The sequence below is a fragment of the Lontra canadensis genome, unplaced genomic scaffold, assembly GCF_010015895.1.
Source record: "Lontra canadensis isolate GAN:19392208 unplaced genomic scaffold, GSC_riverotter_1.0 scaffold78, whole genome shotgun sequence".
Taxonomy (NCBI): domain Eukaryota; kingdom Metazoa; phylum Chordata; class Mammalia; order Carnivora; family Mustelidae; genus Lontra; species Lontra canadensis.
The window spans coordinates 1,211,119-1,218,470 of NW_022631072.1; positions in this window are offsets into that span (position 1 = coordinate 1,211,119).

Sequence of the window (7,352 nt, forward strand, 5' to 3'; positions counted from 1 at the left end):
CATCTGTACCATGGGGTTGAGAACAGTATTTAACTTAAGAATTTATGAGAATTCCTATATCATATCTCATAAAAGGAACAGTTCAATACATGTTAGTTACTATTTTTAGCTATTATCCTTCTGTCACCACCCAAAGGAGTAGCACATTTCACCTCCCATAGAATTTGGTCTTCTCTAGAGTATCACAGCAAAACCGTTGTCTGTACCAGGGGTAAGCTGTGGCACCACTCCAAGTCCCTGGAAAAGCAGCATCACTTCTGTTTCTGGCTCTCCACGATCTAACTCTCAAATGCAGACCACACTGCACCCCAGCAGCCCTTCATAGCTTGGAGAAATGTCTCCTCCGTTTTTCACTCATAGACACTCATCTATACTAGTTTTCTTCCTGGACTAGGCTGCTCCTGGTTTTCAATCTTAAGCTTGACTAATGCAAATGGATGTGCTCCTCCTGAAGGCCCTAAGATTTCTCTGGTTTGAAAGGCACCATCTGGGGGCTCCTGGGTGGCTCAGTGGGTTAAAGCCTCTGCCTCTGGCTCAGGTCATGATCCCAGGGTCCTGGGATCGAGCCCCGCATCGGGCTCTCCGCTCAGCAGGGAGCCTGCTTTTCCCCCTCTCTCTCTGCCTGCCTCTCTGCCTACTTGCGATCTCTGTCGGTCAAATAAATAAATAAAATACTAAATACTAAAAAAGAAAAAAAAAGAAAGGCACCATCTGAACTCAACTGTTTTATTTTTTTTAATTTATTTTTGTTTACTTATTTACTTTAGTAATCTCTACACCCAATGTGAGGCTCTAATTCACAACCCTGAGCTCAAGGCTCAGATTCCCTTCTAATGGAGCCAGACAGACACCCCTTAAACTGTTTCATTTTTAAAAAATCAACCTCAGGGTGCCTGGGTGGCTCAGTCTGCCTTTGTCTCAGGTCATGGTTGTGGGGTCCTGGGGTTGAGCCCTGCATTGGGCTCCCTGCTCAGCAGAAAGCCTGTTTCTCCTTCTCTCACTTCCCTTGCTTCTGTTCCCTCTCTTGCTGTGCCTCTCTGTCAAATAAATAAGTAAAATCTTTTTAAAAATCAACCTCATTATGGTATAATTACATATAATACATACATATATATGGTATATTTGTATTTGTACTTATATATTATTATATTATGAATGTGTATATGTGTTATATGTTTATTATATTATTATATATGATATATTTTATATGTATTATTACATTATATTATTACATTATTATATTATATTATATTATATCATATTATATCATATTATATTAATGTATAATTACATTCAATACATCAACTGCATACAATAAAATGCAAGGAGCTTTGACCAATGTATGCACCCAAGTCACTAACACCCTAGTCAAAATTTAGAATATTTCCATCATTGCAGAAAGTTTCCTTATATTCCTTTCCATCCCTCCTACTGCCCACCAAAACAACAACTGATCATATTTCTTTAAGTAGAATTAGTTTTGCCTGTTCTAGAGAGTCATATGAATGAAAAACGTAGTATGTACTCTTTTTTAAAAAAATTTTTATTTACATATTTGTCAGAGACAGAGAGAGAACAAGTGAGTGCACCAAGCAGGCAGAGGGAGCAGAGGGAGAAGAGGGAGAAGCAGGCAGAGGGAGAAGCAGTCTCCCTGCTGAGCAAGGAGCCCGTTGTGGGACTTGATCCCAGGACTCTGGGATCATGACCTAGCTGAAGGCAGACACCCAACTGACTGAACCACCCAGGCATCCCCGTGGTATGTACTCTTGAATCTGGCTCCTTTGACTTGAGATTTGCCTTGTTGTTTGCATGTATTTGTAGTTAAGTCCTTTTTTGACTGAGCAGCATTCCATTGTATGAGCAAATCAGTTGACTTACCAATTCTACTGATTGATATTTGGTTTGTTTCCAGTTTCTGGCTATAATGAATGAAGTTGCTATGAACATTCATGTACAAGTATCTTTGTGGACATGTTTTCATTTCTCTTGGATTAATACCTAGAAGTGGTATTTCTGGGTCATATATGTGGTAAGTGTATGTTAATTTTATAGAAGGTGCCAAACTATTTTTCAATGTGGTTGTACCACTTTACATGCCTACTAACATGTAAAACCAACAGTTCCAAGGGTTCCAATGAATGGGTAGTGGTATCTCATTATGTAGGGTTTTTGTTTTGTCTTGTTTAAAGGATTTTATTTATTTATTAGAGAGAGCATGCAGGGGAGGGGCAGAGGGAGAGAGAATCTGAAGCAGACTCTGTGCTCAGTGAAGAGCCCAATGCTGGGCTCCATCCCACGACCTCAAGATCATGACCTGAGCCAAAACCAAGAGTCAGACACTTAGCCAACTGAGTCACCCAGGCATCCCTCTCATTATGTAGTCTTAATTTTCATTTAATGATGTTGAGCATCTTTTCATGTACTGTATTGTTCATTCATAAATCTTTTGTGAAGTATCTGTATAGATTTTTGCCCATTTTCCACTGCCTGCCACTCTCTTTGCTAGAGTTCTCTCTCTCTCTCTCTCTCTCTCTGTCAAGTGAATAAATAAAATCTTAAAAAAAAAAAAAAGAGTTCTTCATAGATTCAGGATCTAAGTCGTTTGCCAGGTATATATACTATGAATATATTCTCCTAACCTGTGGTTGTTTTGATTGTATCCAGAAGTTAATGTACAAAGATAACTGAGTGACAACATGAAGAGGTCAATGCCAATAAATTAAATTTTATTACTTAAAATCCCCAGTAGAAGGAGTGTATGCCACATCATACAGGGCTTGATCAGGAGGCAGAAGAGAAAAGGAGAAACCTTAGTCCAGAGCCTGCACTGTAGTTTTCTTTCCACAGGAGGAAATGAGTGAGGCAGGGTAGGCAAGTTTGAGCAAGTTTAGGATTGGATAGTTTGAATAATTTGGGCAGACACTGGGCCATAATGGTGACTCTGGAGTGCTTTAAGGCAAGGGAAACACTGACTTGGTGCATGAGTTAGTAAAACTGGTGGTTGGAGATATTGTCTTTGGATTGGTTGGTTTGCATAAGAAAGGCAGGCTGACAGACAAGTTTTTTGCTATCCCTAGAAATTAGCTAGCCCTGATAAGGGTAGCCTCTCCCAGCTAACAAAACTCCCAAGACAGCAAAGCACCATAAAATATAAAAAATTGAAAACATGATTAATTCAACAGTTTCCTTTTATTCTCTTAACATCTTTTGAAAAACAAAACATTTTCCTTTTTATGAATTCCACCTTGTTAATCTTTCTTCTTCGATTCATGCTATTTGTGTCCTGTCTATAAAGTCCTTGTTATCCCAAGCCACAACGATTTTCACCTAAGTTTGCTTCTAGAGGTTTTAACATTTTAGCTTTTACATTTAGGTCATTGATTCTTTTGGGGAAGGTTTTTGTTCATGAAGTAAGATGAGGAGTTGAAGTTCATTTTTTTTTTTCCCTATAGAGATATCTAATTTTGCCAGCATGATTGATTGAAAAGTATATGTTACCCATTGAATTTGGAATTGTTCTAGATTCTCTTCCATTCCATTGATTTATATGTCTGTTCTTATGTCAATATCACACTGTCTTGATTATTGTATCCTTATAATAAGTCTTGAAATCAGGTAGTATAACTCCTTCCATTTTGTTTGTTTTTAAAGAATTATTTGCATTGGGGCACCTGGGTGGCTCAGATGGTTAAACAACTGCCTTCAGTTCAGGTCATGATCCTGGAGTCCCAGGATCCTTCATCGGGCTCCCAGCTCCACAGGGAGTCTGCTTCTCCCTCTGACCTTCTCTGCTCTCATGCTCTCGTGCACTGTCTCCTTCTCAAATAAATACTTTAAAAAAATTAAATTATTTGCATTTCCATATAAATTTTTAAATCAGTTGATTGATTTATATTTTTAAAAGAAGACTTTTTAACTTCTAGTTTCTGGTCTGTCATGTAAAGAAATTGTTACTCCATCCTAACATCAAGTAAAAAGTAAACTGAACATACTGAAAATCAACAGCTCTTTTTAGATCTGTCAGAGAATTGGAGCAAACAGGTGCCCCAAGCTGGAGACAGTCAGGCAGCTAGAATCACACTTTCTGGAGGAGAAACCCACAAGGAGCAGCAACATGAGCAGAAACCAGTATCAGAAAAGAACTGGGCCCCAGCACATTTGTATGAGGGGCCAAAGGATCTGAGGCTTTCAGAGATGAGAGAAGCAAGAAAAGCTGTCAAAGCTAGAAAGAGTATCTTCTAGGGCAGTTTTTCAAATTGGCCAACTTATTAGCAGGTCATGATAGCAACTTAAGTGAGTTATTAATATATATAAATTTATATGTGTATTTATTCAATAAAATAAAATAAACTTCAAATGTATATATTTGAAGTTTATATATTTATTTATATATAAAAATAAATTCATACATATAAATTATATAAATACATAAATTTATATATAAATATATAGTTTATACAAATATATATTAAATGTATAAATATATAAACATATGTATATATGTATATGAATATATATAAAAATAAATATATATTTACATATAAATATATATATATTTGAAGTTTATTTATTTATTTGAAGTAATCTCTACATTCAACATGGGGCTCAAACACATGACACAGAGATCAAGAGTTGCATGTTTCTCCGGCAGAGCCAGCCACATGCCCCAGTACATATATTTTTAATGAAATAGAATTAAAACTTTCAAAATGCACTTTTTAAAAAAGATTTTATTTACTCATTTGTCAGGGAGAGAGAGCACAAGCAGGCAGAGAGGCAGGCAGAGGCAGAAAGAGAAGCAGTCTTCCTGCTGAGCAAGGAGCCTGATGCGGAACTTGATCCCAGAACCCTGGGATCATGACCTGAGCCAAAGGCAGCTGCTTAACTGACTGAGCCACTCAGGCACCCCAAAATGCACTGTCTTTTTTCATGAAAGTTTTTTTTTTTTAATTTATTTATTTGACAGACAGAGATCACAAGCAGGCAGAGAGGCAGGCAGAGAGAGAGGGGGAAGCAGGCTCCCTGCTGAGCAGAGAGCCCAACGTGGGGCTCGATCCCAGGACCCTGGAATCATGACCTGAGCCGAAAGCAGAGGCTTTAACCCACTGAGCCACCCAGGCGCCCCTTTCGTGAAAGTTTTATTTCAATAGTTTATGTATCCTAGTCCTGGGTAGTGATAAAAGATGTATTTCTTATTGCGAGTTGAGGTCAATGCAATCTTGAAGGTCCGTGTTCTTGGACAACCCCTACAGAGGGATATTTAACTCTGCCTGGAAGAGGTGACTTTTGAGTTGTTCTTGAAGGAAACTGAAGTTCACGAGGCAATAAAGGAAAAAGGCTGTTTCTAGGCAGAGGAGCAGCATAGGCAGGGAGCCATGGAGAAACATCATAGGAACAAAAATGGGGAGCATGTGAGTATGAACAAGGGCTTATTTTGGTGTCAGGCTCCACAGACACCCCCACATTCGAAGCTTGTGGTCCCAGACTCCAGGAAGCCAGTTGACATTCAGTTCTGGAAACGGGACATCTCCTAGCCGTTCTCTTGAGAAGGACATTCTTACCTATTCTTTCTTCTGATGTTGCACAAACTGCCATGAACTTTTTATATTATTTAACAGAGAGGCAGGCAGAGAGAGAGGAGGAAGCAGGCTCCCCGCTGAGCAGAGAGCCCGATGCGGGGCTCGATCCCAGGACACTGGGATCATGACCTGAGCCAAAGGCAGAGGCTTCAACCCACTGAGCCACCCAGGCACCCCTTAACTACCTATTTTTAAAAACATTGCCCTGACACTAACCTGTCTGACATAGGGGGATATTTAAGTTGTCCCCTAAATAAATTTCTGCATTCCGGGTTTTCTAGGAAAGTATCAATAGTCTTTTCTAATTTGTGAGGTGGGCTCCTCTGAAGTGAAATCAGGGCTGCACTATCAGCTGGGTTTTTAAACTTGTAATGAAACCTACATGTAAATATATGTTCACAGAGAAAGAACTATAAAGATAGATACCAAAATATTAGCAGTGCTTAAGTCCAGGGTGGTGGTAGAATTAGGATTATTTTATTTTATTTTTTAAAGATTTTATTTATTTGACACAGAGAGAGAGAGATCACAAGCAGGCAAAGAGGCAGGCAGAGAGAGAAGGGGAAGCAGGCCCCCCGCTGAGCAGAGATCCTGATGGGGCTCAATCCCAGGACCCTGAGATCATGACCTGAGCTGAAGGCAGAGGCTTTAACACACTGAGCCAACCAGGTGCCCGGATTATGGTAATTTTAATTTTTCTTCTTTATCTGTATGGTCTAATTTTCTGTATCAAATACACATTGCTTTGAACTGACTGAGCCACCCATGTGCCCCTACACATTGCTTTTATAATAACAGCTTCTATAATGCAGGATAAAAAAGGGAGGTGTAGAAATGTGGTGTATTTGTGTGGGCCACACAAATATATCAGTTCTTTACCCCTGGAGCTTATAAATGTTTTAGTTTTGTAGATGTGGTTAAATTAAGGATCTTGAGTTGGGGAGATAATCCTGAATTATCTGGGTGAGCTCTAAATGGGATGACAAGTGTCCTAATGAAAGAGAGGCAGGAGATCAAAGAGGAGGAGGCAATGTGATCTTGGAGGCAGAGACTGGGGTCACGTGACCATGAGTCAAGCGAGTCCAGCAGCCACCTGAAGCTAAGAGAGGCAAAAAATAGATTCTCCCCTAGAGCCTCAAGAGGGAGTGTAGTCCTGCCAACACAATTTCAGCCCAGTGATACTCACGTTGAGTTTCTGGTCTCCAGAATGTGAGAAAATAAATTTCTCTCGTTTTAAGCTATCCAGTTTGTGGCATTTTGTTACAGCACTAGAAACAAATGCCATACTATACATGGTAAAATAAACACAATTCTATCCACTTTGGTTCAAGCAAACCCTCCAAGTGGCCCTCACAAGTTCCCTTTGCAAATGGATTTGCAGTCAAGTGTTTTCAATGCTTTTAGAATAAATAATTCACTAGACATGTCCGCACACTAAGTTCCAACAACTATGTCCCTTGCCCTTTTGCTTTTTCTCTCAGTCTCTCCCATCCCTTACTGTCCTTGGGAGTGTAAAATGGTAGAAATGCCCAGGACTCTGAAGCCAAAAGATGTGAATTCAAGTGTGGGTTCCATCGTGTGACTAAAATAAGTCACAAGCATCTTACCAATAAAATGGTGGCAACCCAGTTTGCCCTGGGATTGTTCATAAACATCGGCTGAGCTACTGTGTCAGAAAGCACCACACCAGGGCAACTATTCTGTGACTTTAAGCATTTATAGATACTCATGCTTTCCACTCCCAGTTTAATGGGGAAGAGGGGAAAAAAGTCA